Source organism: Onychostoma macrolepis, chromosome 04 (assembly GCF_012432095.1).
Source record: "Onychostoma macrolepis isolate SWU-2019 chromosome 04, ASM1243209v1, whole genome shotgun sequence".
NCBI classification, from domain to species: Eukaryota; Metazoa; Chordata; class Actinopteri; order Cypriniformes; family Cyprinidae; genus Onychostoma; species Onychostoma macrolepis.
In genome coordinates this window covers 28,228,826-28,252,358 of record NC_081158.1, presented here as the reverse complement: position 1 = coordinate 28,252,358, position 23,533 = coordinate 28,228,826, and the positions used below count along the sequence as shown (strand labels likewise).

Sequence of the window (23,533 nt, the reverse complement as noted above, 5' to 3'; positions counted from 1 at the left end):
TAAAACAGAGCAAAAGCAATGATTTTGCAATACATATTTTCCATGGCCATATCTACTAATTTATTTGCAATGCAGCTTTTATTTTGCGTTTCAGTCAAGTTTGAGCTTGCGATACCGTTTTCCTTTGTGCTTCACGTTTCTGCGCGTCTCACTTTGTGGCGCTGTTTTGACATGGGGGTGGAGTCAGGGGACGGGGGCGTGTCCAACAGGCCTGGGCATGCCTCCCTGGAAGTGACGTCATCGGCCCGAGACGCAGATCACAGCTGATCCAGGCACCATCACTGAGCAGAGGCATGCGGGTGGATCGTTTCCTTTTATTCACTAGCTTTAAAACATGCATGCTTTCATTTTATTAACAAATGTATATGTGTATTAGCAGCGTTTGCTCAAGTTAAAGAAGTTGTTAATATGAACATCTGCTGTTTATTTCTCTCAATGTGTGCACACTTTTATATCATTAAAATGTGTATTGTTTCATCTGGTTAACTAAATGTGCATTAATAGTGCTTGTTTAAAATCTCTTAACCTGTGCACAGCGCTCTTTGTTTACATTAGTTCAGAGTTACTGCTAGTTTTAATGTAAAAGAATGCAATTAACTTCACAAACTATCATTAAAAAGGTCTAAGACTCAAGCTTCATATCCATCTCGACTTCGTTTTCATTTACATAACTCCTGGCATAAATTAAGAAATGACTGGCACTGGAAGTTTAAAAAGATTAAAAGTCTTTTGGTTTAGTTTTGTCTTGGCCACGAGATATTAAGTCGTGGGAACGTGATAATACTGTATGTCATGGCCATGAGTTTAATCATGCATAAACAAACCCGCGTGACCATAGCAACCTGGGATTATCAAAGACTGATCAAATATATTTATCCATCCCACAGTCCGTTGATCGTGTCTTTTTATGTAATATATGTGTATATTAGGCTATTATTATTATTATTATTATTATACAGCCCTGAACGTTAAGAGATCGAAATGAAGGGAAAGTAAATCAAATACATAACTACGAATATAAAAATATTACCAATACTAATAAAATACATGGACTTACAAGACTTGTGGGATGGATAAAAATGTTTTCTTGTCGGCCTATTTTATTATACTTTATGTAACATTTATTCATAATAAACTTAATTCGAATGTTGTCTACATCGCGTGCAATACAGTCCAGTACGTAGCCTATGGTTAACACTTCAACCACCAGAGGTCGCTGTATACCTAAAAGCGCCAGCGGGTCAAATTCACCCATGCCATGACTACTGTTTTGATATGGCTAAAACATAGTTTGTCACTGTATTATGCCACTGTCTTCACAATGTCTAGAGTCATAAAATTATTATTTTTAGTCATCAGCTATGTTTTTGTCCTGTTGTTTTAAGTTCACAGCTATTTTTAAGCAGGTTACACTAATCACTTTTCTTAATGATGAATAAACCAGCCTGCAATGACAACGAGAATTACGAGGAAATAAATACATATTTGGGTGTTGTAATATTATAGCTAATAAAATGTTTCAAGATAACCCATGTTATTTAAATGACTAAAACACCCTAAACAGACTATTATAAGCAATACTAATTCACCACATTGCAAAAGATGTACAATGACAAATTCAAGTGCACAGTTTCACCTAATTAATTAATTTGTTTAGTTATATAATTTATCATTTGAATAAGAGAACAACACCAATAAACTTGGGGTAATCATAAAATTGTTTTATTCATTACATCATAATTCAGATTTTTTTCCCAGGAATAAATAAGCAACACAGTAGCGAACCATAAGCGATAAAAATTGCAAACACAAATTAATATTTAATCCAAAGTTTGAACATTTATGAGTAGAGGAATAAACATCTAAAACATCTTCATTTGAACGTGATGACAGGAATTATGCGTAAATTTGTCCTGATGGCGCTTATAGGTATAAATGCCCCATTTTTGTTCTGGTTTTATCTAAACAATTTTTTTAACAATAAACAGGGGTTTGTAAATAACACAATTTTAGTAAAAGTCAATGACTGTAAGACTTGAATATTTTAATTGAAAATATATTATGTAGCCTATTTGAAAAACAGCCATGGGTAAAATTACCCCGTGGTGGTGTTAATATAATAATTTAATAATGTATTTTTTGTATAATTTCTTAATTAAAAATAAAATATTAATAAATACATCTCTGATAATCCCAGGTTGCTATGGTCACGCTGGTTTGTTTACCCATTAATATATCGTGGCCACGAGAAATTTAAACCAAAAAGACTCAAGCTTCATTTTTTTTTTTTTAAACTTCCAGTGCCAGTCATTTCTTAATTTATGCCAGGAGTTATGTAAATGAAAAACGAAGTCGAGATGGATATGAAGCTTGAGTCTTAGACCTTTTAATGATAGTTTGTGAAGTTAATTGCATTCTTTTACATTAAAACTAGCAGTAACTCTGAACTAATGTAAACAAAGAGCGCTGTGCACAGGTTAAGAGATTTTAAACAAGCACTATTAATGCACATTTAGTTAACCAGATGAAACAATACACATTTTAATGCTATAAAAGTGTGCACACATTGAGAGAAATAAACAGCAGATGTTCATATTAACAACTTCTTTAACTTGAGCAAACGCTGCTAATACACATATACATTTGTTAATAAAACGAAAGCATGCATGTTTTAAAGCTAGTGAATAAAAGGAAACGATCCGCCCCATGCCTCTGCTCAATGACGGTGCCTGGATCAGCTGTGATCTGCGTCTCGGGCCGATGACGTCACTTCCAGGGAGGCATGCCCAGGCCTGTTGGACACGCCCCGTCCTGACTCCACCCCATGTCAAAACAGCGCCACAAAGTGAGACGCAGAAACGTGAAGCGCAAAGGGAAAACGGTATCGCAAACTCAAACTTGACTGAAACGCAAAATAAAAGTTGCATTGCAAATAAATTAGTAGATATGGCCATGGAAAATATGTATTGCAAAATCATTGCTTTTGCTCTGTTTTATTTATCTATTTTGCAATTCTTTATTTTTATTTTGCAAAACTTATTTTATTTTGCAAAACTTATTTTCTTTTGCAATACTTCATTTTCTTTTGCAATTCTTTATTTTCTTTGCAAAACTTATTTTATTTTGCAAAACTTATTTTCTTTTGCATATATATGCGGCATTAAATTGACTCCATAAGAAATCATGTTTCATGTGAAACTGGTCTAAAAGGTGTGTGCTTTTGCACCAATGCATAGTTAAAGGTTCAGTGTGTTGTGTAATATTCCCATATAAAACTTTTACAGCCAATTAAAATCAATACAATTAAGATCAATATATACTTAAATTGCTTTGTCAAATTTAATGCATCCTTACGGAAGTGTCGAAACGCTGAATCAATTAATTCGCTTCCAAAAAAATAAAAATAATTAATTCGCTTCCAACAGCGCTTAAAGGGAGTAACGTCATACATATAGTGGGCAGAGCGTCACGTTATTTAAAGAGGAAGTTCACACGTCAATGAGTAATAAAAGAATAAGCAGCTGCATTCTGATTACTTTGATGTCACTGATCAGGCTTTTAAAGGCCTATGTAGTTTGGGGTAACAAAGGGTTTTATAGGTTTGACTGAAATAATATTGCAATAACTGACACAACAACAACAAAACAATTGAACAAAAAACAGATAAAGTCAAAAAGTACCCACTGATAATATCTAAAAATGTATCCAAATCCAAATGTAATCCAAAACATTAATTTATGTGTTTCTTAGCAACTAGGAATTGTTACATAGAGCTATACAGGCATCCATTGGCTATAATGGTATCACAGATAATAAATTGTGCAAAATGTTTTATCTTAAGAGTCAATTTACAAATAGGCCTAATGCGTTCAGATTTGTGGAACTCACAATGTGCTGAATTTCCACAAATTAGTGTCATTGCTATGACAACCAATTTAAATGTGACAAGAAACTGATGTCTGAAAAAGAAATTTTGTATATGTATGTGTATATATATGTATGTGTGTGTATATATTAGTGGTGGGCCGTTATCGGCGTTAACGTGCTGCGTTAACGTGAGACTCTTCGGGCGATAAAAAAAATATCGCCGTTAATCTATTCTCAAAGTTGGGTTGGGAGCTGGGTCTATACTACGCAAGCTATGATGACTTTCACCTGATATTTTAGCGCGGATGTATACCTAGCCGAATTGCACTGTAGGGGGTGAGAACGAGTCTTCGAACCTGTGTGTATGCGTGCTAAAATGGATGCAGCTATGAAGCCGCCGGGTTTGCTTCAGGGAAAGTGTATTTTTAAGAAGCTTCCCGATGGAAATCGGCAAGTCATTTCTGTCTCTACGTTACATGGTCGCGCTCTCTGTATCGCACGCACAGCGGAGTTCCGCCCCGGTTCGCACACACACACACACACACGCGCACACACACAAACACACACACACAAACGTAAGCGCACACACAAGTGAGCACACTCCCACTCCTATTTGTAAATATTAAGCCGCAAAACGTCTATTTAAATATGACTTCTGTGTGTCTCTGTGTTAATGTATGGCGCAGACGCACGGGTTTGTTCACCGTGTGACGCTTGTGGCGATATTAACGTCTGTCGTCTCACTAAATGAGGACATAAATACATGAACAACATCTCCAGAACTGCTCTGAGAGTCACTTCATGAGCATTCCAGCGTTTCATTTGAGAAAAACTATCCTCACGGCAACCCGTCAAAATAAAAGTTCGGTTTCACTTGAAGACATTGGGCAGAACGTAATAGGCTACTACTACTAAAACTATTAAAACCTTATCTTTAAGGAATAATCATGCAATGTCTTCGATGTTATCAATATTAAATTCTTGATGACTGCATTTTAATCTAAGAGTAAAATGTATACCTGACTTCAAGAAAATACACAGAGTGGATCATATGAAATACACTCCACACTACGGGCTGATCTGACTACAGAATCGCAATGACTGATTTGCAACTTACCCTTAAATACTACCAGAACAAAAGGCTCATAAACATTTATTCTCTGCCCCAAAACAGATTACATATGGGCCTCAGTAGGAGCTGTTCTCGAGCCCCAAATGGTCACACCTGGTGTAGAGCAATGTTTATCAGATTTTGAAAGGAGACCGCCCACAACAGAAGTACAAAATTCACTTAAGTTTTCAGTATTTCTCATAATATAAGTGACTACTGTGAAACTGAGACCAGTTTACCAATCGCACAGAGACCTATAAAATGATACCAAACATGAAAAGTTTACGCTCATGAATTCTGAAGATGTAAATATTTTATGTAAGAGTAGCAACTTGAGTTCTTGGCATTTCTTTGTCAACTTTCAGTGACCAGTACCATGAGCCCAGGGGGGAAGGATGAGTGAATGGACCGATGATGTTTGACAGCACTAGATAAAATGAATGAATATTTTATTATTAACCTATTATTACTTCTTGCAAAGTTTCATATTCACCGCAGTAAATTCCCTCATCAAAATCCTTACAATTTCCTATTACAATTTGTATAACCACAATTGTACAAATACCATGGTTAAGCTATGGGTAGTGTAGTGTAGTGCATGATTATCACATCATATCGTAATTACCATAATTACGAGATACCAACTTGAAAAAAGCATTCACGTCCTCGCAGAACTTGTAATTACAACTTGTGAACTGTGAGCTTTCTGAAAGTGACGACTTGTACAAACTGACCACCTCAGATTCATTAGGTGCTATGTTTAGGCATTGATAGTACGATAGTTCCGTGTGGGTGTGAATAGCTCCAAGTAAAACGTCATGTTGTCATCTCGAAATTACAGTAGTTACGATATGAGGTGAATCAATGCCATAAGGAAGCATAAGGAATCGAATGATCAGGGTGTTAAAATAAACAAAAATCTCACGTTTCAGAGCAAACATTGATAAGTATGTCCAAGCCGTTCACTTTGCTGTTGCCTTAAACATTTCTGATGTGGTCTGTGCAGTGCTTTTCTGTTTTTGTTTGTGTTGTGAGTATTTGCAGCACGTTTTTGTTTTTTGCAGCGTGTTTCTTTATTTGTTTGTGTTTTGAGCATTTGCAGCGCATCTGATGTCAAATTAAGATGTTTACTTAATTTGCATGTGTTTTTTTTTCATTTGCAGCGCGTTGAGCTCTCTAGGCTACCATACAAAGATTCTGAAGTCATCACACAATATATACAAAATGATTGAATGAAAATGTATTTTTTGTTACCTCAAATTTCTAAGGCTACATGATAGAAATGTATCAATGTAAAATGTAGCAATACATTTTGAAAAGGCCATGAAAGCACAGTGTAACATAGAACATTGGTGGATTGCAGCTAAAACATATAGTATATAGTATATAGGACTCAAACACTGCAGACCACTTAAAAACATTGATTTGAGGCAGTGGGTGTGGTTTCAGTTATTCAGTCCCTCCCTGTTTTCCTGGATCCTCCTCCACATCATCATAGTCTGTTATTAGAAAACAAGAGCAGGTTCATGTATCAGCATGCTTTAAAAAGAATTATAATGAACACAATGTTTGCAGTCTATTTGAATGAGATATTGTGATAGAATAAGAGAAAATTATAATATAAAGCTATTATAAAGACCAAATCGAAATTATTCAGTAACAACAGGTGTTAATAACGTTGCAAACATGTCACTCATATATTCCCTGACATTCTTCACAACATCATAGTCCTTCTGAACACCCTCTGATATAAATGTGGATAGTATTAATAACATTAAAAAAAAATCAGTCTTCATACTTTGCATGCCACTATATCCTGAAGCAGTTCAAAAACCACACCTGCTTTATCCCTGCAAAACTATCGTACAATGACAACATCATTATAGTTTTAAGTCGTCTGCAGCAAAATAAAGAAAAATTAAATGTTTCCATCAATGTACAAAATCTTGAATTCTGAAAATGTAGATATGTATAATAAAATGCCTATTAATATAAAGTTTTAAAAATTAGTATTTAGTGTAGAAATAATTAAAAGAAATAAACCTGTAGCATGATGTTTCCATTCAGCATTGATTACATCATCATAAGTCTCTGGTGTGATTTGTAGCTTTACTAAATTGTTTAACAGGAATAAACAGAAATTAATTTATAGTCAAAACTGGTAATTAAATTAAGTGAAATTAAAAGTCACTGACCTGTTGGACCTCTATTGGTGGTGGGGTCATTATAGTAGTCAGTTTTCGCTTTAAGAAAGAAAATACATACATATTATTATTATTATTATTATTATTATTATATCAATAATGATAATAATAATAATAGCTTTAACATCTAAATTTTACATAAAATACATAAAAATCTAAATTATGTACAGAATGATTTACAATTTAAATTGTTAAGATGAATGTTTTAAATTAATTTAACATACATACTTTTCTGTATGTAGCAGGTAACATTATTATATTTCAATCATCTAACCTGAAAGTAGCTCATCAGCATCTTCATACCCAGAATGCTGTTCGGCAGAAACAGCACTTCCTGTTATGAAGTAGTAGAACCATCAGACACATGTTCACAATCACAAATCAGCCAAAACCCCCATAAACTTTGGCTCATGTAACACTAACCCTATCATTACGGGTGACACACACAAGAGCTGTGTCCGAAATCGCTCACTCGTTCACTCATTCACTAATCCCTATATAGTGTAAGGCAGTTGAGTGCACTATATTAGAAAGGAGTGAACGAAATGAAGTGAACGGATTCGGACGGTGACGTGTACACTGCGCGTGAGACTTGGCTGTTGCAAAAACATCTTAGATGTACTTTTATATTTCATGTACCTCATTTTAGAAAATAATATTAATAGCAATAACACTTAAAATGACTACTGTAATCAGCTTTGTGGTTTCATTGATGATATATCATTCATTTGTTCTGTAATATGGTTATAATCATTAAATACTATTAAAATATTGTCAACAAAAATAAACTCACATTAGAACATATTAATAATTGCATGTATTTATTGTTTGTAGTATCTTGAAACTCTCCCGAGCAGCGTTTTTGCATTCAAATAAGATGACCGTAGAGCGCCCTCAGGCGACCGTTAATTTGACATCAGAATGAATACACTACCAACGAACATTTTTAAAAATCCACCAAATTCATCATTTTTGTAAATTAAACGGCATCTCTCGTTCAAACTCGATCGCTCCCGCTCTCTCTAACAGCTCGTCAGTTCTCCGCATTGGATTGTGGGAAATAGTGCTTCAGCGAGTGTACATCGGTTGTACACTCGAAATCAGAATGCATTGTGGGTAAAAAGTAGTGAACGAATGTAGGGAATGAAGTCGTTCACTCAGAATTCGGACAGCACTACAAAATGGCTGACACCCGATATAGTGCACTATATAGTGGATAGGGAGCGGTTTCGGACACAGCTATGATCCCACAAATAAATCAATGTGATTTACTCCACTCACTGTCTGAATAAAGAGATCACCGTGTGGATCTCCACATTTCTGACACTAAAGTTACTCACCCCTCTGAGTGAAAAGATTGTGTCTATTGGTGGGTCGGCGCTGAATCTCCTCATAAACGGCCTCAGTCGTCGTCCTGTGTCTCCTCTTAGAGAGAGCTGTGAGTGTAGACAGACAAACCTGCTGTCAGTTCACAACACATGACTGATCACACACTGAATAAGACACAATATGACAGTCTCTGGATCTCTCCTACCTCTCCTCATCACTCTGTTCTGCTGAATCAGTATAAGCAGCGGCACTAAGAGCAGTAAGAGCACAACTCCCAGTACAATCACAAGCACTGGGGGGACGGAGAGAGACGCTGCTGGAGGAGTTTGTGGAGGAGAGACTGATGTTGAGCGCATTGGAGGAGAAACTGGAGGAGAAACTGATGTTGTTGTGGCAGGAGTAGTGGACACTGACAAATCTGCCAAAACATAAAAAAAATCATGTATGTCTTAAGTAAACAAATCTTATTAGCTCTAAAATGATCAAATGAATACTATTCCTCAGTGTTTGCTGTGACCTGCGCAGGTGAGTCCAGCGTGCTCTTTGTGGGAGCAGTCAGTGTGGTTTTTCAGGGAGAGAGGACAGTCCCACAGGTGAAGCTCATTCCCTCTGCACTCGACTCTGTTCAGCCACACAACACCTTCACCAGCACCAAAGACTGAATTCCCATCAGCCCTCAGTGCTGCTCCACAACCCAGCTGCCTGCAGACCACCTGAGCATCGCTGATGTCCCACTGATCATCACAGACTGAGCCCCACACAGCGTTATGATACACCTCCAGCCTCCCAGAGCACCGGCCGTCCCCTCCACTCAGTCTGAGAGGAATATGATCTAAATTCACAGACAAGAAGACACATTTGTATGTTTATGAGTTATGTCGGAACAACAACAACTACATGCCTTAAGATCAAATTGCACTATCAACTTACATTGCATACAGCTCTCATGATTTTATGCTCTCCATCAATTTAAATTACCTGAACACTGTCTCTGGTAGGGAGATGTAGAGCATGTCAAATAGCTACGAGGGGACTCATGACTCTCCTGTTCTGTAATTATAAATGAAGTCAATATATTTTATACTTATATTTATTCTTTATGCATTGCTGTTGTAATTTTTCAGGCACAGTATTTTGTCTGCATCAGTCTTACCTGAGCAGGTGATTTTGGCCACTTCATCTCTATTGCAGTCATTTTGTCCCCACGGTGAAGATGGACATTGCCACAGACTTGAATCATGTCGTCGACACTTCACGTCATTCAGCCAGTTATAAGCTGATTTCAGTCTTGGTGTAGAATCAGATAAAACACCAGTTCTTCCACAGTTCAGCTCTTGACAGATCAGACTCACTGTGTCTCTGTCCATCTGGTTCCAGCACACATTACCCCAGGATCCATTGTAGAAAACCTCCACATTCCCTTCACAGCCCTCAGTTAATCTGATCTCTTTAAACTCTAGATAGAAAATTCCAAAATTAGACATTATGGAGATGTAAATATATTGTTAATATATATACATACACATGAAACGGTCTGTATAGTGTGAGAGTCAACATAATAGAAAGGTGACCTCTGGTGGCCAGCAGACGGAAGACCACGGGTAGGATTCGTGACACACACACACACACACACACACACACTAGGAGTGTAACAGTACGTACCTCAGTTTTAACGTCACGGTTCGGTACGATTTCGGTACAGCAGGGGAAAAACTAAACTTTTTTTTTTTTTTAAATAAACTGGTTTACTGAACAAGTTGCTCTTTCTTTAAATACATTCTGTTATAGTTTACATTTTCTTAGTGATAAAACTCTATCTCAGCTTATGCTTAAAACTATAGGGAGCCCTTTTATATTATAAGGTTACAATAAGGTTACATTGAATTAGGCCTAAAACAGCTTAACCCAAACTTAAATTGAATTACTATTTATTTTTAAATAGATAATCAACACAACTTAAAAAAAAAAAAAAAATGCATGCAAACATGTATATTGCACATGATGCAGTTTTTTAATGAACTTATAAATAATAAAATGTATAGGTTATTTGTTAAAATATATTAAATTACACACTGGCTGTCATAGCATGTTTCATAACAGATTAATTTAAATATATATTAAATAATTAAGACTAACAGGTTTAGTCAAATATAATGAGTATATGGTATAATATTTGGCGAAATGCTCCTTTCTAGACTTCATTTCTCTAGTGAACTAACGAGCTGTGGACACTGATGACTTCCTGGGGTAAATGAAATGCTACTTGACATTTTATTTCCAAGCTGTTTTGTTGATGTCTTTCCGTGGTTGAAACACTGATTGAGCGATAACATGAGGCATGAGATGTTCAGTCAAACTATTACAGAGGAAGGAATGATCGCGTTCACTCGCGTTCCGCTCTGCAGAAGTCTGCGGCGTGTCACGGCTCAGGAATGCGGGAACCAGAGCTGATCGCGGCCGCTCGAGTCAATGCTTGTTGTGTTTATACCAGCACGTTTCTGAACCGTCCCAGAAGCGGCTCTCCAAGGCGTTTATAAAGTGATCTGTCATGCAACAAAGACTGTCAAAACGGTTCGGTACGAATAAGTGCACTGTTACACTAATTTATATATATATATATATATATATATATATATATATATATATATATATATAAATGAGTCCTCATTTAACCTACAACAACGACAAACTGTGGTTCACTGCAAAACTCAGACAGCTCCGTCAGGCCAAAGAAGATGCTTACAGGAAGGGGGACAAAGTCTTGTATAAACAGGCCAAATACACACCGGAAAAGGAGATCAGAGTGGCAAAGAGGAATTATTCTGAAAAAATCACCAACTACAAGACACCATCACCCAGCACTGTGGAGAATCAACAACTGGCAGACGATCTGAATGAGCCCTACTGCAGGTTTGAAAAAACACCCCACACCCGCCCTGAACACCTCTCCACACAACCATTAACACTTCCAGCAACCCCCCTCTCCCCCACACCTACACTTCAGATCAGCGAAGATGATGTGCGCCAGGTCTTCCGGAAGCAGAAGAGCAAGAAAGCACCAAGCCCAGATTGTGTTACACCAGTCTGTCTGAAATCCTGTGCTGACCAGCTGGTTCCCATCTTCACACAGATCTTCAACAGATCACTGGAACTGTGCGGAGTCCCTTCATGCTACAAATGCTCCACCATCATTCCCATCCCAAAGAAATCCAAAATTACAGGACTAAATGACTACAGGCCTGTGCTTTAACGTCTGTGGTCATGAAGTCTTTTGAAAAACTGGTGCTGGCCCACCTGAAGGACATTACTGGACCCTCTTCAGTTTGCCTACAGAGCAAACAGGTCTGTGAACGATGCAGTCAACATGGGACTGCATTATGTTCTGCAACATCTAGACAGACCAGGGGCTTGTGTGAGGATCCTGTTAGTGAACTTCAGCTCGGCCTTTAACACTATCATTCCAAACCTCCTCCTGCCCAAACTAACTCAGCTCTCCGTGCCCACCTCCGTCTGTCAGTGGATCACCAGCTTCCTGACAGACAGGCAGCAGCTAGTGAGGCTGGGTGAGGTTTTGGGGGCTCAAGCCCCTGCCCTTTTTCAAAATTATTCAAAAATGCCCCTCTCAGACAAATAGCAAAGATATTGTAGTCAATAAAACAAAATGCATTTGAATTCATTAACATGACAATGTGTACAAAACGGTAACTAATTGCTCAAAAGTCAGAAAATTCCTGTTTATTTGTACATATCTGTCAATCTGAGGCGTTGCTATGCGATGGGTGCATTTTGCTTGACTGACTGATATTCCACGGTCTGTTCGGAAACCTATAGGCTCTCAAATACTTTTTTTTCAGTGAGTGAGTCACGGAAGGAAAAAATAAACCAAACAATATTTTTAAAAAAATGTCATCAATAATCAAAGCTAGTGTGTAGATTTAAGTACAAATCCATATATTAGCCTATATATTTTAGAATATTAAATAATTCATCAATGCTCATTTGTCATGTACACCGACCAACCAATCATGATCTGGCATAAGTTCAAATTTCATTGGACAATTATGTGAAGTGGAGCAGTCATTTTCCATTCTTATTCATAAATCGGTTGAAAATTACATGGGACAGACGAGCTTATTTGTGGAGCAATCTGGATCTGTGGTTTGTCTCATTTTTACAAATCAAATTACATCGTTGAGAAAATGGATGCTAAATGACTACAAAAGCACGGCACAAAACCGTGCAGCGCCAAAAGTCGCAATAATGGTAATCAGTATTCAATTCACTTAGCTACATTTATGTATGACCGTTTACTATTTCATGAAACTATCATAGTTTATGAAGCCCAAGTGCCACCTACAGGCCTATTATGTGAAGTGTAGGCTGGCGAAATGGTGACATAAAAGGACTTTATTATATTACCATTTTGATAATTATGCAGCATTATGATAGTGTCTTATGCTCATCAAGCCTGCATTTATTTGATCAAAAAATACATAAAAACTATAATATTGTGAAATATTACTACAATTTAAAAGAATGTTTACCTATTTTAATATACTTTAAAATATAATTTATTTCTGTGATGCAAAGCTGAATTTTCAGCATCATTACTCCAGTCTTCAGTGCATGATCCTTCAGAAATCATTCTAATATGCTGATTTATTATCAATATTGGAAACAGTTGTGCTGCTTATTTTTATTTATTCATTTATTTATTTATTATTATTATGATTATTATTATTATTGTTTTATTTTTTTGGAACCTGTGATACTTTTTGGGGTTCACTGATAAATTAAAAAAAAAGAACAGTATTTATTCAAAATAGAGATGTTTTCTAACAATATCAATCTTTACTATCACTGTTTCTATCAATTTAGCAAATCTTTTCTGAATGAAAACTTATTAAAAAAATAAAATAAAAATACTGTCCTCAAGCTTTTCAACATATATTGTTACAAAAGTTATATTTTAAATAAATGCCTGCTTAAAAAAAACAAAAAAACAACAACAACTTTATATTAATCAAAGAATCCTGAAAAAAAGTATCACAGGTTTACAACATTGATAATAAATCAGAATTGCATAAAATGTATTTTAAAGTATATAAAAATGTGATCAAATAAATGCAGGCTTGATGGCCATAAGTGACTTCTTGCAAAAATATAAAATAATAATGTATCAAACTTTTGACCTATAATTTTTATTTTTTATTTTTTACATTGCCCCAATTTTACATTTGAGCCCCTGCCCCTGTGGAACTCTCTGCACGTCCCTGCAGAAGTTGTGCTTCCTTCGCCAGCTGAGGAAGTTCAACCTGCCACAGGAGCTGCTGAAACAGTTCTACTCCGCCATCATTGAATCCATTCTCTGCACTTCAATAACTGTCTGGTTCAGCTCAGCTACCAAATCTGACCTCAGAAGACTACAGAGGGTAGTCCGGACTGCTGAGCGAATCATTGGTACAGCCCTCCCTACTCTCCAAGAACTGTACTTATCCAGAGTGAGCAAAAGGGCTGGCAAAATCACTCTGGACCCCTCACATCCAGCACACTCCCTCTTTGAACTGTTGCCATCTGGTCGACGCTACAGAGCACTGAGCACCAGAACGACCAGGCTCAGGAACAGTTTCTTCCCTCAGGCAATCCATCTCATGAACACTTGACAATAATTGTGGAACACACACTATTTATACACTTATACACTTATTTATCTAACACACATACTTAGTCTACATTTCAAATTGCACATAATATATCTGGACATACAACTGTCTATTTGTATATTGTTATTCCTTATTTACTTGTCATATTTTTTAATTCTTCTTTTTATTATCTGTGTTTTTTGTTCTGTCACTGTCATTCTGTTGCACTGTGGAAGCTTCTGTCACGAAAACAAATTCCTCATTTGTGTAAACATACCTGGCAATAAAGCTCATTCTGATTCTGATACATACATACATACATACTGATTAATTAATTGAAACCTCATGTAATTAAAATGTAATATAAAATTCAAGGTATTAATGTTTGCCTACAAAACCACCTCTGGCTCTGCACCCCTTTACTCTTAATTCTAATTATTTTATCTATCTGTTTGTTTTCTTTTTATAAACACACACACACACTTGACCCTCTATCAATTGCATATTTATTCTCTAACTGCTAGCTTTTCTTGAAAAACTAACACTAGCTTTCTTTTTTCTATTCTATCTATTCGTTTTCTAAAAAACAAAAACAAAAACAAAAAAAAAACCTTGCTATGTGTACTGCGTTAGGCTAACCGAGACTTGTCATAGCACTTGCATGTTGTTGCTCTTTTGGTTTTGATTGCTTCCATTGTCCTCATTTGTAAGTCGCTTTGGATAAAAGCGTCTGCTAAATGACTAAATGTATATGTAATTAATTAGATAAAAAATGTTATGTATATGTGTATATATATATATATATATTAGGGCTAAAATTTTTAATCTAATTAATTGCATGATGTTTGGATTAATTAATCTGATTAATCGCAATTAATCGCTAAATACATTTGACTGTGGAATTGCCCACAAAAGATTATTTAAAGCTTTTTTTGTGTCAAATGAGAAAGTATTAAGTAGACATTACAAACTGTAGATACCTGAGCACACGACTCCTACATCCTCCTTGTGTTGACAGTCATGTTTTCCCCAGCCTGGAGAAGAGCAGCTCCACAGGGACGTTTCATTCCCCTCACACTCCACCTCATCCAGCCATATGGGTCCAGAACCAGGACCAAACCAGGCTGGTACCTGCTGGTTACTGAGGGCCACTCCACACTGCAGCTGTCTGCACACCACATGGGCATCTTTAATATCCCAGGAGTCATCACACACTGTCCCCCATGAGCCGCTGTGAAAAACCTCCAGCCTCCCTGCACAGTCTCCCCCAGAACCCACCAGCCTGATGGACCCACGACCTGTTATTCAGAGAAAGAAAAACACATTATTGATCATGAACAACTGAAGAATCTGTCCAGATGTTGTTCTTCTCACCAAGGCAGGTGATTGACAGCTGTTGTGTGGAGCTGCAGTTGAGAGTTTGTGGAGAGCTGCAGTTCCCCAGATGAGCTTCACTCCCAGAGCACTGGAAGCCCGTCACACACTCATGACTGTGTTCAGGACTGGATGAAGAGGAGCCGTAGAAGTTCAGCACAGAGCCACAGCCCAGCTGTCTGCAGACCACAGAGGATTCAGTGAGACTCCAGGAGTCCAGCAGAACTCTCCTCCAGACCTGATGGATGAAAACTTCCAGCTCCCCCTCACACTGTCTCTCTCCAGACAACCGCACCAGACCATCATGAAGAGCCAGAGAGGAATCTGAGGAGAAGAACAGATGTTTTACTAAAATATTGAATGTTTTACATAATAATATCAATAAATCTTCCAGTAATATCAAATCACTAGAGCAGATGACTCCAACATCTCGTCTATGAGAACGTTCAGCTCGACTCCATGAAGAGATGGAACATCCTGAGAGTTTTGTTTCATTCCTGTCACAATCAAACACATCAGCCCAGATTTCACCACTTCCTTCTCCAAACCAGTCTGATCCCACAACAGACAAAGCAATCCCACAATTCAGCTGTCTACAGAGGACACTGGCAGCTCTCATATCCCAGCATGCATCACACACTGTGCCCCATTTATTCAAGTAATGAAGCTCCACTCTTCCAGAACAGGAGTCTGAACCATTTACCAGTCTGAGATTAGTGTAACCTAAAAAAAAGTGAGTGCTATTAAAGTATAAAACAATTATTATGAAATTCAGATTAGTGCAATTCACAGTTCAGAAAAATCTAATTTGTTATGTAGTACCAGAACAAACAAGTCCCACGTTGTTGTCATTTAAGCATTTATGTTCATGTAAAGACATTTTTGAACAGAGCGACAAATGAGATTCATTTCCTCTGCACTGAATCTCTTGTGTCCACATCTGAGCGTCTCCTTTGCCAAAAGCAGCTGCTCCCAGCACCTGTACAGGAGCCCCACAGTCCAGCTCTCTACACACAACCTCTGCATCCTGCTGGTCAAAAGCAGCATCACATACTGAAACCCAGCCCTCCACAAGTAGTACTTCCACTCTTCCAGAGCAGAGGTGTGATCCAGAATGAAGCCTTGGCATTATGTGATCTATGGATAATAATAACTCTGAAACAATCATGGTTCATATCATTTTTATTTACACTGACATCAACCTTAACAGCTAAGGCTTAACATTACTACATTTTAATACATTACCTGAAGAAATGCAACACCTACCTGAACAAATAACACCAGCATCTCTGTAATGATCACAGTCATGTTTTTCCCATCCTCTTGATCCACAGTTCTTAAGGGAAGACTGTGATCCAGGACATAACACAATAGTCATCCAGATCGGTCCTGATCCGGGTCCAAAATGAGCATCACCCAGAGCATCTACAGGTTCTCCACAGTCCAGCTCTCTACACACCACTGCCGCATCAGACATATCCCAGTAATCGTCACACACTGTTCCCCACTGACCTCTATGAAGGACCTCCACTCTACCAGCACAGCGACTCCCACCATTTACCAACCTAACACTCACTCTATCTGTTATTCATTTAAAAAGAAAAGAAATAAATGAGCAAGGGTGTGTGTGTGTGTGAGTAAGAAAGAAACCAGTAAAATTTAATAACCTTTTATGCAATAAAATGATACAATACTGGAATACTTGGTTTTTACAAGTTGTCAAGTTGAAACAACAAATGATTTTGAAGATTATTAAATGGATTTGTCTGATTTTTTCTGTCTTATGTCTGTGAAATAGGCTGTGACATGAAATGAAATTATAGTAATGATATACAGGTGCATCTAAAAAAATTAGAATATCGTGAAAAGTTTTTTTTTATTTCAAAAAGTGAAACTTTCATATACAGTATTGTAGATTCAAAGTAAAACATTTCAAAAGTTTTAATTTTAATTTTTTTTTTAAATTTTGATGATTAGAGCTTACAGCTAATGAAAGTCAAAAATCCTTATATTTACATTTGAGTTCCCTTTCAGTTGGTCACTCCGAGTCACGTCAGTGACCAACGAACTGGGATCTCGCTTAGAGAGACCAATCCACTTTGACTGTAAACTAAATGAACCAATACACATTGGCATTCAATGATTGCAACCAGCTGCAGGGAACCAACCCTCAAGGGACCATCGTTCCGCTTGCGCTCCGCAACCAGTTGAGCTGCCAATGGAACATGCTGGGCTCTCTACAAGGAGCGTACCAGCAGTATTCTTTGGTGTTCCTCTCGACGACTGGATGTCGATCGCTGCATCGGAGGGTGAGCCACAGCTTTCTGGAGAGGAAGATTCGGGTGCTCTGCTGCTCAATGCACGGTGGTGGCAATGCATGAGTCGGATCTGAAAATGACGACTATGCTTTCCCGGGGTGCCGAGAGGGTAGGGCTTGAGTGGAGACCTCCACCTTGTACCAAGCCCTCGAGGTTGGATGACCTCACGGTGGTTCTCAGCGTGCCTTTCTTCCCGGAGGTGCATGGGGAACTTACCAGGTCATGGATGGCACCTTTTACTGCCAGAAACCGACCACCATCTGACTCAGCTATGCGATTCAGTCGCCCGGCGTCCTCCCAAGTTCAGGGGCATCCACTTCACAACAGTGAAGGCAGCCGATGCTTATGCGATGCGAAGGACAGGATAGAGCCGGTCCCTCCAGCCGATATAAAGACTGAGTTTTACAGCCCTTACTTTATTGTACCCAAGAAAGGCGGTGGGTTACAACCAATCTTGGACCTGCGTGTCTTGAACTCGGCCCTTCACAAGCTATTGTTCAAGATGCTCACGCAGAAGTGCATCTTCGGGTGCAGCGATCGGTCTGAAGGCACGTACTTTCATGTTTCGATTCTTCTGTGCCACAGACCATTCCTGCGGTTCGTGTTCGAAGGACGAGCATAGAAGTACAAGGTCCTGCCTTTTGGGCTGTCCCTGTTGTCCCAAGTCTTCACTTCAACTACTTTGACGATTGGCTCATACTAGCTCAGTCTCAGGATCAGTTGTGCGAACACAGGGCTTTGGTGCTCTCACACCTCAGCCAGTTGGGCCTTCGGGTCAACTGGGAAAAGAGCAAACTCTCCCCGATGCAGAAGACCTCTTTTCTCGGTATCGAGTTGGATATGGTCAAACAGACAGCACGCCTCAAGCAGGAACGTGCTCAGTCAGTGTTGAACTGCCTGAACATGTTCAAGAGCAGGACAGCGGTCCCACTGAAACGGTTTCAGAGGCTCCTGGGACATATGGAGGCTCAGAGGCTCCAAGCGGTCATATAAGACCGCTTCAATACTGGCTCCCTGGCCGAGTCCCAAGGTGGGCGTGGCAACATGGCACTCACCGGGTCCAAGTCACACCGGCCTGCTGCCAAACCTTCACCCTGTGGTCAGACCTTGCATTTCTCCGGGCAGGAGTGCCCCTGGAACAGGTCTCCAGGCATGCTGTGGTTTACACGGATGCCTCTAACATCAGCTGGGGGGGCACGTACGATGGGCATGCCGGGGGTTGGGCCCCCAACTGCACTGGCACATCAACTGCCTAGAGTTGTTAGCAGTACGCCTTGCGTTGAACCGTCTCAGAGGGCGCTTACGAGACGCGCATGTGCTGGTCTGCACGGACAACACTGCGACTGTTGCATACATCAAACGACAAGGTGGTCTATGCTCCCGTCGCATGTCGCAACTCGCCCGCCACCTCCTCCTCTGGAGTCAGAAGCATCTGAGGTAGAGCCCTGCATCTTAGCCTGGGCCCAACAGGCCCCAACTATTTTGCTTCATAGTTCAAATGCAGGCCGGGCCTTGGGCCTGTTTTAGGCTTCTCCTTATTTTTGTATTGACATCCATCAAGTTTTGATGGAAAAATGCCGAGCTGGTGGAAACAACACGAGTAGATAGGTCTCGCTGAGCGAGATCCCAATTCGTCGGTCACTGACGTGATGTCTCAATAGTGCCTCAGCAGTGCCACAGGCTGATCGCTTCCATGCCACACCTCACTGATGCTGTCATTTGTGCTAAAGGAGCCCCGACCAAGTATTGATAAATGAACATAGTTTAAAGAACTTGAACTTCTCTGTTTTGCAAATCCTTTCTTTTACTGATCTTAGGAAATATTCTAATATTTTGAGATACTGGATTTTTTACTTTCATGAGCTGTAAGCTCTAATCATCCAAATTAAATAAAAAAAACCTTTTGGAATGTTTTACTTTACATGCAATTAATCTAGAAAATATGAAAGTTTCACTTTTTGAAATAAAGAAATTAACTTTCTCACGATATTCAAATTTTTTTAGATGCACCTGTATATACAGTTTTTGGGACAGAATTTATTTCAGGTAAACCTGTGTTAATAATGATACCTAAAACTATCTATGGATGTTTTCTTTGACATGTCAATCATGCGGTTGTCTTCAATTCAGTGGTTCTTAGAAGCTGCAATGTCGACCTTTTACCAATTATTCAAAAGTTCGGTTACACAAGATTATGAGATAAGACTCCTACCAGAACACAAAAGATCCACATTGCTGTCATACGAGCAGTTGTGTTTGGGTGATGTTGATGTTGGACAGAGGTGAAGCTGAGATTCATTTCCTCTGCACTGAATCTCTTGTGACCACATCTGAGCGTCTCCTTTGTCAAAAGCAGCTGCTCCCAGCACCTGTACAGGAGCCCCACAGTCCAGCTCTCTACACACAACCTCTGCATCCTGCTGGTCAAAGACAGCGTCACACACTGACATCCATGTCTGATTATGAAGTATCTCTAACCTCCCAGAGCAGCGAGAACCTCCAATAAGACGAACCCCTGAAAAAAAACAAAAAAACAAAACATGAACATTTCTCAGAATACTGTTTCCCTAACTTTGCTCCAAAACACTAGAATAGGCTTCAAAATCCCTGCGAATCATATATAGGATAAGCGATTTAGAAAATGAAAGGATGGACATGCTGATACCTAATAAATTGTTGCAGTACTTTACTATGTCTTTTATGTGAAGTACAAATCACGTGGCACCACACTGGTCCATTGCAAGTCAATGAAAAATGCATTTAGAATACATTTATACAATAACAGGGTGAGATCTGAAACCTAGTTACCTGAGCAGATGACTCCAGCATCTTTATTGTGATCACAGTTGTGTTTACCCCATCCTAAAGATTCACAGTTCTTCAGCCTAGATTCTGATCTAGTGCACATCAGTTTACTCATCCAAATTGGTCCTGATCCTGATCCAAAATGAGCATCACCCAGAGCATCTACAGGTTCTCCACAGTCCAGCTCTCTACACGCCACTGCAGCATCAGCCAAATCCCAGCTATCGTCACACACTGTTCCCCACTGACCTCTATGAAGAACCTCCACTCTACCAGCACAGCGACTGTTACCATTCACCAGTCTCACACTCATTATGTCTGAATAGATAGAGGGATAGATCCTTTTAAATCATTTTAAATGTAAAAGAAAATAAGTAAAAACATGTACATGTAAAAGAAAATGTCATATAAAATACATTTGCATTCTATCTCTTACCTGCACACACCAGTCCAATATCATTGTCATGAGAACAGTTGTTTTCATGTGATGGGGATGTTGGACAGAGGTGAATCTGAGACTCATTTCCTCTGCACTGAATCTCTTGTGTCCACATCTGAGCGTCTCCTTTGCCAAAAGCAGCTGCTCCCAGCACCTGTACAGGAGCCCCACAGTCCAGCTCTCTACACACAACCTCTGCATCCTGCTGGTCAAAGGCAGCATCACACACTGACATCCACGTCTGATCATGAAGTATCTCTAGCCTCCCAGAGCAGCGAGAACCTCCAACCAGCCTGACTTCTAAAAAAACAAGAGAGAATACAGTATAGTAACATGTGCCTTTGAAACAATATTTTTCCCATGCATTTACTTTTCACTGAATACATTTTCCATGCATTACATTTTAAACAATAGCATATGAACAAACTATAACAAGTAAATCTACATCAATTGCTGTGTAAAGGCAGCTACAGATAAATAAACAGAAGAAAGAAAAGAGTCATTGGAAAAACTTCAGTCTTGTGTTTCTTAAAACAAGATTATGTTATTTGAATATCTGAATAGTTTGATGATAGATTTAGAGATTTAAGGTCTTTTTATACATCACATATTCTTAGAATTGCTAGGAATTAAATAGCATGTGTTGGGTGGTATGGGTGTTACTAAGTGGTTGACAGAATGTTGTTAGTGGGATTTACATGGTTGCTGGAGTTGGTAGGCAATTGTAAAGGTGTTCTGAGTGGTTGCTAGAGAAAAAGAATACATATAACAGAGGATTGCATTCAGGGTAGCCTACCTGAACAAATGACTCCAGTATCCATATCATGATTACAGTTATCTTTACCCCATCCCCTTGATTCACAGTTCTTCAGAGAAGATTCTGTTCCACTACAGAGTACATCAGTTGTCCAGATTGGTCCTGATCCTGGTCCAAAATGAGCATCACCCAGAGCATCTATAGGTTCTCCACAGTCCAGCTCTCTACACGTCAATGCAGCATCAGACATATCCCACCAGTTTTCACACACTGTCCCCCACTGACCTCCTTTAAAAACCTCCACTCTACCAGCACAGCGATGAAAACCATCTGACAACCTCACGCTTTCACTGTCTACACCAAAGCATAACACAACAAGCAAGAAAAGAGATTTAATTATAAATTTAGTATTAAGTTTATGCACTCTTTTAGTCCACCAATGATTCAAATACAGTGATATTTGGGATAGGGGACATTTCATTTAAATGTCTTTCTTTTTTTGAATGTGGTTTCTAAAACATTTTCTGTGATGTAACATAATTTCAGCCAAAAACAAAACATGTTTTGTGCTTGCCATTCAAGGAAATTAATCTTACCACCATCACACAGCAGTCCTACAACATTGTCATGACAGTTGTTTTCATGTGATGTTGATGTTGGACAGAGATGAATCTGAGACTCATTTCCTCTGCACTGAATCTCTTGTGTCCACATCTGAGCGTCTCCTTTGTCAAAAGCAGCTGCTCCCAGCACCTGTACAGGAGCCCCACAGTCCAGCTCTCTACACACAACCTCTGCATCCTGCTGGTCAAAGACAGCGTCACACACTGACATCCACGACTGATCATGAAGTATCTCTAACCTCCCAGAGCAGCGAGAACCTCCAACCAGTCTAATGTCTATAAAAGAACAGAGAACATTTTAAGTGTACTGTCTGTAGAACAACAGACAAAAGAGGCTCCGTGTCTTAACTTTTAATTAGAACGAAGAACATCTGTACTGGGGACACACTACACGACTAGCTGCATCATTCTAAGACTGAACTTAATACACTTAAAGACTGTTTCCATCGACTGGAGCAGATTCTAGTCTTTGACAGCCAGAGAGGAGACAAACCTAATGACTGAGTCAGTCCACTATATGGCACACTTAATGACTGGCACGTCACAATTGGACAGATTCTGCCGAAAAAAAAAAAAAAATGCAGCATCTACCCACGCTCCCGCAGCCGTTCCTACCTTCCTCATCAAAGACAACACAGCGGACAACACCGGTGCTTTTACCTATTAAAATGTTAATGTTTGTATTACTTTTCTTATGTGGTTAATTTAAAAGAAAACATTATGTGTGTGCTGCAACCAGATTTCATAATCAGAATTTGAAAACTCCTGTAGTGTGAGCCAGACTTTAGTTGGACAGACGTGCATTAGTGACACAGTAGTGACACAGACACGTGCACAGTTTTTTTTTTTTTTAACCTACTGTACCCAGGTGAAAAACAAGTACACTTCCATAATGTACTTAAAGTGCTCTATTTTCGAGCACTAATTTTGTACTACCACTTGTAGTACACTTGAACCCATCCTTCATACATTAGTACACTCAAGTGTACTACAAGTGGTAGCTAAATACATTTTTTAAATACAAAGATAGTATGTTAAAAGTGCATTTTAGTTCATATTCATGG

The 23,533-nt window shown here is 38.8% G+C and overlaps 1 pseudogene; it reads right to left on the bottom strand.

Annotated features, from left to right (window-relative positions):
- Positions 1-5,935: 5,935 nt before the first annotated feature.
- The window catches only part of LOC131538533 (uncharacterized), a 173,749-nt pseudogene continuing 156,151 nt past the window's right edge, over positions 5,936-23,533 (bottom strand).